The sequence below is a fragment of the Curcuma longa genome, unplaced genomic scaffold, assembly GCF_044706935.1.
Source record: "Curcuma longa cultivar G26 ecotype Majalengka, Jawa Barat unplaced genomic scaffold, ITB_CL_G26_1.1 contig_17389, whole genome shotgun sequence".
In the NCBI taxonomy this organism is placed as follows: domain Eukaryota; kingdom Viridiplantae; phylum Streptophyta; class Magnoliopsida; order Zingiberales; family Zingiberaceae; genus Curcuma; species Curcuma longa.
This window is the reverse complement of record NW_027430583.1, coordinates 1-12,355: the sequence shown is the minus strand read 5'-3', so window position 1 is coordinate 12,355 and position 12,355 is coordinate 1. Positions and strand designations below refer to the sequence as shown.

General features: G+C 33.6%; 1 pseudogene; it reads left to right on the top strand.

Moving 5' to 3' along the window:
- Nucleotides 1-2,423: 2,423 nt before the first annotated feature.
- LOC141816604 (tubulin-folding cofactor E-like) lies at nucleotides 2,424-10,158 on the top strand (annotated as a pseudogene).
- The last annotated feature ends 2,197 nt before the right edge of the window (nucleotides 10,159-12,355 follow it).

Here is a 12,355-nt window from a genome sequence, read left to right as displayed (position 1 = left end):
TTTGTTTGCTTATTTATCTTACAACTAAGTGGTGGTTATAATATAGAGGATGAGTCTCGAATATGAAAAAGTACCGGATCTCTTATTGATGTCCTGCAAAAGAAATTGAACAATTTTCTTCCTTGTCCATATGAATATGGGAAATTGTCTCTCTACATTCACCAAAATAAATAATAAAACTATCACACTATCTACACTAAATAAACACACTAATACAATATTTATTGAATACAAAATTATACAGTTAATACCTAAAATTATCTAATTAATAATTGATTAATTAATATAAATTATACATACCTGATCTATCTACTATAATAATTAAATAATATATATGATCACTTTTATAGATATTATAACTAATATTTGTTAATTAATAATTGACTATTGATATAACTATATTGAAAACAAATACAATTGGTATGCCCAACAAATATATTTTGGTAAAAATCATTAACCAAATAAATTTAATAATTTTGTTGATACATTCAAATAACTAAATGTTTCACAAGCACTAAATGAAATTTATTTATCATAATCAAAAAATTTTGAAGCCCATAAAGAAGCAGACTAGTTAACCATGATCATAAGCAAATACCTATATATATTCTTGAAATAGAAATTGTTATACAAATTATTATACATGTAAAATTATATAAATTGATAATTTATATAATAATAAAAGTTATGTAACTGGTAATTTGCCTATTATTTATAATAACTGTTATTGCTGTTGTAATAATTATTATATAATTGATCATCATCATGTTTTTATATAATTGCTAACTATTAGTTAATTATTGACTTTTAGTGTATAAGATAATTTATAGTAGTTATATAATTAATAATTTATTATTATATGACTGATAAATTATTATAGATTTTTTTATTATATCTATTAATAGCAATTATTATTATTATTAATGTTATATAACTGTTATAATTGATAATTTATATCTGTTACACATTATTAATTATATAACAATTTATATAATAATAAATATACATATTATATAACATTGTTTTATAATACATGACGTCATATAATATACTGTTAATATAACAGATGTAAATACTGATATAATATATATTATAAATAATATACTGCTAAAGTAACAGATATAAATATTGATATAATATATATTATAAATGTTACATATAACTGTTATAAATATAACATATAACTAGGGTTTGAAATTTCAAGCCGTATCGCACGATATCGGCGAAATTTTTCATTTTGCCTACGGATCGGCACGATACAACGGTTCTGGCCGGGAGACGCCTCTTGAGGCGTCGCCGGGGTCCGGGGACGACTTTGAAGGAGTCGCTCAGGCACGGTGACGACTCCGAAGGCGTTGCCTGCGCCTTGGCGATGCCTCTAGAGGCGTCACCCGAGCTCGACGACGCCACTTGAGGCGTGGCTCGGGCCCGGCGATGCCTATTGAGACGTCGCCCAGGCTTGACGACACCACTGGAGGCGTCGCGCGGGCTTGGCGACGCTTCTGCGCGCGCAACTGGGACGCGATTTTGGCTTTTTTTTTAGATTTTTAACTTAGGTTCTAATTGAATTTTAATAATCAATTCTTATCTATAGTTGGGGATAATTTAGATAGATTTTTTTAAAATCTATAAAATTATCATATTATTTTTTTAAAATTTTTTATTTTTTATTTTTAAATATTTAAATTAAATTTTTTTATTTTAATTAATATATTTTATATTTTAAAAATACCGAAACTATACCGACATGGTTTACGGTACCGAAACTGTATCATTCCGATCCGGGACCGAAACTTTGGCACGACTCAATATTTTAAACCTTGCATATAACAACTGTTGTAAATATAGCATAGAATTGTTGTAAATACAACATATACCCTGTTGTAAATATAACATATACCAGTTGTAAATATAACTTATACATGTTGTAAATATAACATATACCTCTTGTAAATATAGCATATAGGTGTTGTGAATATAACATATAACTGTTATATGGCTGGCATATATTATGTAATTGCTGTAAATATAAAAGAGGAGTAATAAACTACATAACATTCTCAAATTGCAATTTATTGTGATTTCGTTACTCCAACCACTGCTCTTTTCCCCATCTCTGCACTAGTGATGCCAACGAGTTCTTCTCCAAAATTGCATACTCGATTTGTCTGTGCAGCACCACTTGATTCACAGTTTCTTTTGATGCCTGATGCCTCCATCGTGTCACTAATCACCATCATCGTAATTGGTACTCCATTAACCCTAATTCATAGCTCTAATCCTCTTGTTCTCCACCCCTGTGATTGACAGAAGGAATCAAATCTATTCCTTCTAGTGCAGTGCCTGTTGGCTGAGAACATGTGTCTGGACTGATACCATGTGTACTGAAAGGACACAGATTTTGGCCAGCACCTCTCTGATGTATGGGCCATAATGAAGGCAAGGTGCAAGAGAATGCTGCCTACCTCTTTTATATCCAGGATCCATTCCTGTTCTGCGGAGTTGGATACTGCATTTCAGCATTTTTAGAGGAGCTGAGAACTAGAGACAGTTGAACCTGTGGCTAAGATCTTCTTAGCCAAACGTACTTCATGCAACACATATTTGTCCCCAGGGACGGAGCTAGGGCCTGCGGCTCCGTCCCTGTCTGTCCCAGTATGAGTTTGAGACTATTTATTCCTGCAGTCTTGAGTACTTGAATCAATTAAATTTTCTGACCTTTTTGTTTGGAGTATATTTTTCTCTTTGGCACATGAATCTTTTTTGATATATGAATCTTTTGGCTGTTTATCATTTCAATTAATTTAATTCTCTCTTTGTTGTCCTAGGATATTGATACCCTCTGCAAAGCACTACCAGCTCTTGAAATTCTCAACTTAACAAACAATCTCATGGATTGTAAAATTCCTTATCTTCCTTCTCTTGGGGGCATCCATGTACTGGTTCTTAGTAATTGTGGCATCACATGGAATCAGGTGACACTTAAAGATGTACATGTATTTTTTTTCCTATCAAGAAGACTGACTACTGGTTTACTGGAATCAGGTTGAAGAACTCAAAGAATCACTTTCTGCTATCCAAGAATTACATCTGATGAAAAATAATATACAGATAATAGGGGTAAGAGCTCACATTCTAGATTTCTTCAAATCAATAATCTTGAATTTGCATTAGGAATACTGGTAAATGGCAAGAACTGGCCTTATATGCTTATCTTTATCTTGATTTGCCATTTATGCTACTAGTAAAAAGCATGTTGAAAGGGCTTCTCTGTTGGCTATCCTTGGTACCTTTTCTTCACTGGTGTAACTGGTGCTTATCCTGGATAACGTACAGTCACTCTTGGTGATTCATTCATTTATTCAATTTTGGTAACAAGAAATTTATTTCCATCAGTATTAGTTATGAACCTAACTGAACATTTGGGGAATGGTTTTCCAATATTTAGCATGACCAATGATTAGTTCCTTTTTTGCTCTCAATGCCTAATTCTGTATCTTCTATAAGTGATCTGAAAAATAAACAAAACTAAAAAAATCTAGGAATAAAGAAATATAATACTATGTTATTCATTGAACAGTGTACTTCCAACACTTGTGGTCAAGGATTTGATTCGTTGAGAGTTTTAAATTTGGAAGAGAATCATATTGAATCATGGGACGAAATATTGAAGCTTTCTTATTTAAGAAGGTAAGAATGCATGCTGCCATCTAACATGTCAATTATTGCTGAAGTTTGAGAACAAAAGCTTGTATTTTTCTCTAGCACTCATGTTTCCTAGTCCAAGATATTTAAGCTATGGTTGCAGTTTGGAACAGCTGCATTTGAACAGGAATAAACTGAGGCATATATACTACCCTCTTGATCAACGAACGACAGGAAATGATTTTTCTACAAAAGCTACATCTATCAGACCATTTGAATGTCTGCAGTGCCTACTTCTAGGTGACTTGCAATTCCTCTTTGGTTTTGTTGGTAGACTCTGGTTTTAACTTTTTTGTAATCTCCTTTTGGACCTTGAACATAATTACTAGAGACTGATACATTCTTGTTACATTAGTTCATTTTCTCTAATGTGACTGACAACTGGAAAGATGTTCAGGATCCAACGAGATTGATAACTCGGCATCGATCGATTCCTTGAACCTGTTCCCTACATTGATGGTGAGCTCATTTATCTTGGATGATTGTGCATGCACACCAATCTCTGATAATTGTTTCTTTAATAGATTCTTCTCTTCCACTCATCCATTGCTTAAAAAACAATAGCTCACATCAAATGCTCGATATTGCTATATTATTTGCAAGGACCAAAAAAGCATGTGCCATTATTCATTCACACTCATGCATTAGCTGAATTCGAGTTCACTTACATTTTAGAGAAATTTGTATTTGGCATTGTCATCTGCATATTCTTTCATAATTGTATGCTTTGGCATTAATTGAAGGACATTAGGCTTTCAGACAATCCTATTGTTGATCCGACCAAAGGAGGTGTCCCGAGATTTGTGCTGGTTGCACGACTTGCAAAAGTTAAGATCCTCAATGGGAGTGAGGTATGAATCTTCTCTATTAATCAATTTTCCTGTCTATTTTGGAGTTTATAGAATAAATTTATATATTTTGTTTACTAGGTAAGTCAACGTGAGCGGAAAGAATCAGAAATTCGGTGAGTTGATTTATCAATTGAATAGTGGTTAGACATTCTATCTTTACTGGTATTATGGCTAGATGGTTTACATATGATGTTCTGCTGAAAGATTGTTGAGTATTGTTAGATAAAAATTAGACAGTGATTCATGACATATCTAGTCATATGCTTAAATTTTAGATAGAATAAGTTATATCTTTAAAGACTATAAATACACAAATTAATCCTATTTCACAATGATAATGAGAAGCCTTGTTTTGATTTGATGCTAAGGCCAAGCTATCCCATCCCCCTTGAACTGCCCTCCCTACCTTTTAAGTGAAACACCTCCCTTACTAATCCCTAATTATGTGAGCTCCATGCCTCCCTTGCTAGTCCTCATCGATCATTAACCTCAATTCCAATTGTGGTATGGGAACCAATATCAAAATTAATGGTTTCAATTATTTCTCCTAGGCTCAAGTATTTGAAATTCTTGTTGGCCATTATATGAAAAACAAGTATCTCACATATCCATTTCTCAATATGTAAGGAACAATAATGACGAGTTTGGACTTGTCTTTACAAGGCTTCTCAATATGTAAGGAATAATAATGACGAGTTTGGACATATCTTTACAAGGATTCTTAGTATGGAAAGAATAATAGTGTTTCCCACTAAATCTAAAGAATTATGAGATACTCTTTATAGATGCACTTGAATGAGCAAAATATTTGTCACATTCCGTACATGTAGCTTCCACTTATCAGAAGGTATCTCACTTGGTGTCATGTAAACAATCACTAACTCAAGATAAACAATAAGTTTTCAATAAACTACTATATATATTTATAGAAAATACAATACAACGATACAATACTAAAAGTTGTATGAACAATACAAATGGGTACATCAAAGAAAACCAAATTGGGAATCAACATGTTTAGGATCTCTAAGCAACTTATCTACTGGCTGAAAGCAACTCTAACTTCAAAAGATCACCTTTGTAGGCAAAACTAGAAGGCAAAGGACACAAAAAATGAGTACAAATTTGCTAAGTGGGTATGAAAGGTGTGCAAAGATTTAATCTTGATTAATAGATAAGTAAATCACAACTTATATTACAACTTGAGGTTCTCATTTGACATCTTTAATTTATATATTTATAGTTAAATCTTATTTTTATTTCATTTATTTATTATCAATTAAAATCACAATTATTGCTCTTAATTATCACCATCTCTTATCAAAAGTTGTGGTACTTTTAATTATCATCAGTTAGCCGCCACTAATAAATTTGTACTCATAAATATATATCCAATAAATCTATCACCGATAAATCTACTAAAAAGTGAATGTTTGGAGCCAAGATAGTGTAATAATGTTATTTTACGTATGGGTTGAAAATCCGTTCTGGTGATATACAACAGTATAACAACCTCACACAAATAAATAATGACCATGGGCGATTGCTCACTACTAGAATCTTATGTGGGTGATCAAGTGTTCTGGTATAAGACTAGGCTCTAGCTCTTCATATTGGCGAACAAATATAACACTAGCCTAACTTTTTTTTAATTTTAAATATTTTTTCCATTTAAAATTATTATTGTTTCACTTAAAATTTTACACCATAATTATTCTACTCTAGATTTAAATCCTATCGGTTAGTCTAAACAACTGACTTAAATTGACTTTTTAAGATAAATTACTATAATTTAATTTAATTGGATATTAGCATATAATCATCGAGAAAGAAACATACAATGTAAAAAAGTATGAATATCACCATCTAAGCAAACAAATAGCATGGAAGGTAAAAGATAGGTATCAATTGAAGAATAATGAGACTTTCAACTTTTATTTTTGAAAACAAGCCCCTCCCATGTTATTCCTCATATGGTTACTCTACATATGTATAACATGAAAAAAATACCAATGATTTAACCCCAGTAGTTTAGTTCCTTATAGAATTCTGTCACTATTTTTAATGTTGTGGTAATCCCTTTTTCAAAACAGTTCAGTTATAGAAGCATATCTATAGTCTATTTTTTTTTTATATATTTATTCATGCACAATGAAACATATAAAAGAATCAAAGAATAGATTTGCCCACCTCAATATACAACAAATACAAATTCGAGGGTCTGAAAACTTGAAAGTCAATGTACTTAACTCGAATAAGTATCTACAATTGCAATATTGAAATACATAAGAAAACTCAAAATAAATCTCTAATAATGATAATAACATAAAAATTCTAGAATTTAAAGTCATCTTGATCCATCTACCTTGATATAACCTCAACTATAAAACTAAACGCCCATTACTATCAAACAACAATTTATTTTCCCATCCTAAATTGTATGCACCAACCTAAAGAGAACTATAATAAAATAATGTTTACTTGCAATTTCCCCTAGTCAATGGAATAAGGTAGGTCTTTCGTTGATATGAAACACTTAGTCCAATCAAACCTAAACAATAGGGCATGATTTGTCGAAAATAGCCAATCATTTTCAAACGTCAATATGCAATTACTCATCAAATTATTGCCTGTAATTTGGTTGGCGTGTGGGCAACAACTTCGATTAAGAACACCAAGAAGCTAGGAAAATGAGGAGAGGTGAGCAATAGTGGTATTCACTTGGCTTGGTGGGTGTTTGTTGGTGTGGGGAAAATAGGAGAGAAGGGGAGAGGGGGAGAAAGGGAGAGGGAGAAAAAGGGGGAATGGAAGTTGGTGGTGGCTTGTCCTCTCGGTTGGGTTCCCTCTCGGCTCCAAATGATGAACACGACAACAAAGCAAGAAGGAGAAATGGAAAGGATGGAGAGGAAGAAGAGAGTGAAAGAAGGGTCGATTGCGCTTAACCCTTCTCCTAGTTTCGGGTGAAGGCAACTTGCAAAGAGAGCAGAGGAAGAAGGAAAAGGGAGGGAGGGGCCAATGATAGTTGTTCAGTGATGGGCAACGGTGGCAACACGAGCAGAATGTGGGAGAGAGAGAGAGATGCAAGATGGAGACGAAGGGAGATGGTGATAGGAGAGACCGACATCGATGGTGTAGGGCTATAGGGATGTCACATAGGTAGAAGGAGAGAGAAGGGGTGTGGCGGTGTCAAGTGGAGGTGTGGAGATGAGGATGAGAGATGTGTGGGAGAGGGAGAAGAGTGAGATTTTATTACCCTAAATCTCCTAATTTGTCCCAAAACAACTAAACCATTCTATTCCACTTAAAATTTAGTTTGGCCCTAAATTGACCATGCTATTCCAAATTGCTCTCGGTTTGAACCTACGTGAAATTGACCAAGTTATTCCAAATTGCTATCGGTTTGAACCTATGTGAAATTGACCAAGCTATTCCAAATTGCTCTCTGTTTGAACCTACGTGACCCTTATTACCACGTCTGCTTGATGGATTACATCCGATCCAATTCGACTTCAACTCGACTCCAAAAATCTAATTAACCCTTTGGTTTGCTAGTTTGCAAGTTTCCATTTTGCTAATTTGCAAATTTCCATTAAGGCTCAATCCAATCAACTGTATAGTGTCTACAAATTCCATCATATCCCCATTGACACCAAGATGTAATTGGAATTTTGGCATTGTATATTTTGAATTATTCAATTTGTTAGATAATTTTTTCTGTACTTAAAATAAGTGGTCAAACTTTTCTCCAACTTAAATGATTCACACAGTGCCATTAGCTCCCAAATACATATAAATATTACATTACCATCTCCAACAATATCCTTCTCTAAACAATATCATTCCTATAAGAGATTTTGTACCTTGGTTGATGCTTCAATAGATCATAATGCTAAATTGATATTAGAACAAGGAATTATTGTATGTCCTACGAAGGTATTGCCATTGAGTTGGTAAGCTACATTTGACACTTCATATGCTGTCAATGTGATTGGTTAATTTCTTAGGGCTCCATACCATGTAATTAGGTAGCTTTGATGTCATATCATTAGGAGGTAGCTTTGATGATTCTATAGTATATCCAAGTCATGTAAGAGAAACCTAAGAAACACACACTCACATTCTTATGACTACATAAATATTCAGTGATGTTTTATGTGAATTGGCCTTTTCTAGTGAATAAACGACACATGATTGCATGCCTTCATGTGAGGCTGCCACCTCATTATCAAACGTGAGTTAACAAATACTGAATAAAATTGGTACAAATTTCTAAGTTTATGCATAAGATTGGGAAATGAGAAGTCAAAATGTATGAAGTTGTTCATGATTCAAGATATTTTTATTAACCCAATATATTATCAGGGGGAGTCAGTGATTGAGTGCTTGTGATTACATGTTAAGTAATTACAATGACAGTCAACAAGGGATGATATCTGCTACTGAACGGTGATAGTGCAAACTCACTATTTGCAAAAGGAAAATGAGAAAAGTCTTATTTGAATGATGTTTATGTGTATATATGATTCTTACAATTTTGATTGGTTCCTGCATATATGGAAAATCCAATGATATTACAAGGGGAGCAATTGCAGTCATAACAAGAAATGAAATTTGTAATTAGTGATTCAGTACAGGTGATCCTGATCCCTTCATATTATATAGCCTAGTTTGCAGTGATCTTGAGTTATTCTAATTGAACTAGAATTACAGACAAATGTTGCAAGTACGAATTTGGGGTGTTGCATGTTGCTGGTGAAACAGTTTTCTCCATTGTCTACTCTCACAACTTCCTTGATTCTAGTAAATAAATCTGAATCATATCTATACCCATAATTTGGGTAGATATTAGGGATCATGTTTGAATATAAATTTTGTATAGATTGGTAACTTGCATTTCTTAATGTTTATATTAGTGAATAATGCAGATATGTCCGTCTTGTTATGTCAAAGATGCAATCAGATGATCCAGAGGAAATTCAACGCTTTCATCCTAGGTAATACACTGCTTTTTTCTTTATCTTTGTTAATGCAACAAGTTGTCAAAGATACAATCAGATGATCTAGAGGAAATTCAACGCTTTCATCCTAGGTAATACACTGCTTTTTTCTTTATCTTTGTTAATGCAACAAGTTGATGCTTTGTGTGTAGGAGAGTGTGACACCATCATTAATTTGTTTCATTCCATTAAGGTTTTCTGTTTGTCCCTTTTGACTCCATGCCATTATAGAGTAAATTTTTTTTTACCAATCAATTGGAAAAATACGAAGGCTTAATTAGATTGTCTAGATATTATGATTTAGCTTCTCACGAATGCAGATTTGTGGAGCTTAAGGCACTGCATGGTATTGCTGATGAGACACCATCATCTGGAATTTCTGGACCACAGAAAATGTCTTCAGGACTTATTTGTATGGTTTTAACGTGACTTGAAAATAATCAGTAGCCAATAATATATTGAAAGAATTTCTCTTTGGTTGTACAGGTGTTAGGTTGAAGTGTGTTGGAGCTTCCATGGGAGAAAAACAACCCTTGACCAAGAAGCTGCCATCTACTACTACTGTATGCAATTTGATTTAGTGTAAAACCATTTTGTCTTATGAAGTATCTACCAATCCAATTTGACTTAACCAAAGATGAAGGTAACGATCTATGCCAGTCAATATGGACGGAATTTAGTGTTCCAACGGAATAACGGCTTGCATTAGAAATAGATATAGAGAGAAGAGAGATTGATGAAGAGAGACCATCATCGGAGCAGCGACAACATACATAGTGGATGTTGGGTGGGGGGGGGGGGGGGGAGGTGTATCTGGTCAAAATAAATCAAAGAGAAGGGGGAATTGCTGGGAAAGGAGAGAGATGGGCGGTAGGCGCCGTGGTGGTAGTGAGTGTGGTATCAAGCGATGATCTTGATCAGGAGAGGGGAGAGATGTGAGTTGTGACACAAAAGAAAATTAATATAATTGATAATCAAATTATTATGTTACTGATAGCTACAACAAAAAAATTCAATAAGCGCAAAACCTCTCAAGGTAATATCAAAACATTAACACAATAGTCAACAACTAAAATATTGAAATATAAATTCAATAGTGAGCATTTATAACAATCAAATATTAATAATTTTTTAATTAATATACACATTTAAAAAAAACCAAAACTATATTGACAAAAAGACTAAAACTCTGGCGTCGCTGGAATATTAAACCTTGGATTCGACTTTTAGGAAACAATGATTTGTGTTGGGGTGACTATAAAAACTTGCTAATTTTTTAAATTATTTCATATGATCATGAGTTCTTGAAGAAATATTTTTTAAAAATATTAGTAAAAGCCTATTTGTTCTAATGGTCTATTCCATATATATACTAATGGAAAACTATCTATTCTTGGAAATTTAGGAAGTTGTGTATTTATCTCTTTTTAAAATTTAAATTGCATATATACATGATGTATCATCATCATGATTAGAACTGTCAAATGGGCCAACCTATGGCGGGGCGGGCTAACCCATGGCAGACCCATCATATGGCGGGGCGGGGCGAGCTAACCCACCAATTTGGCAAGTTGGGAAATCTCCAATCTAACCCAACTCAAGGCGGGCCACGGGTTACGGGCCTGTTAAAAAATAAAAAAATATTAAAAATATTAAAAATTTTAAGTTTGAAGTATAATTTAAATTGATTAAGTTGAAAGTTTTAAGTTTGAATTAAATTTTTAAGCTTAAATTATATTTTAAATAGATTAAACCCACTAATTCATTAAGTTTTATACTTTAATTTTAAAATTTAAAATAAATAAATAAACTTTCTCAACTTGCGGGCCAACCCAAGCCCGCCGCGGGCCAACCCACGCGGGTCGCGGGCCTAGGCGGGCCAACCCACGCGGGTCGCGGGCTTAGGCGGGCCAACCCACCTCAACCCATTTTAAAATGGGTTGATAAAATTTCAACCCAATCCGCCTAAATTACTTGGTGGGGCGGGCCAACTCGACAAGCCTAATCCAACTTGACAGTTATAATTATGATGCCATGTTTTCTAACTATTTAGGGACAATCTTATTCTTCCAATAGGTTCAATGCATACCTCTATAATTTATAATATTTAAATCAATTATTTTTTATCACAGTTTTTGAAGATTTTACCCCTTCATCTTCCACTTTCTTCAATCATTCAAATTTTCTAATTAACCAATTTATTGGTTGCTTTTGAAGATGTCAGAACATTCAATATATGCTCCAGCTTGTCATCTATTCAAACTACACCTACTTGTCTCAACTATTTAGGTTCTTTATTTTATTATTATGCTTTTAATTTTATCTTTGCACATTAATCTTAATATTCTCATCTCTACTTTATTAACTATTTAACGTGTTAAAATAGTTCATACCATCCATTAGGTATTAAGGATCATTCTATAGTCTTGTAAAAAATTTTAAGCCATAGGGAATACTGTTGGGATCTTATGTGAAAATAGTAAATAAACACAGCGAAAAAAAATCCGATCCCTCTAGAGATCCATGCGAATACGATATACATGTTTGATTGAGTTATCATCTTTATTGCGTGAACGGAATAATTCCGACAGCAACTTTGATTCGGTAGATCTCAACACATAGAATGATCGCGCCTCTTCGGTATCTACACGAATACGTTATTCGTTCGTCGCACGACTTCAGCCTTCGGAGAAAAATTACCTTCGTTGTGCTAGCAACTTGGATGGTTCGGCCAAGAGAAAAAGAGGAGACTAAAAGTGATCCCCAAGACGATGCATTGTAAAAATGACTTTTGTACTCATC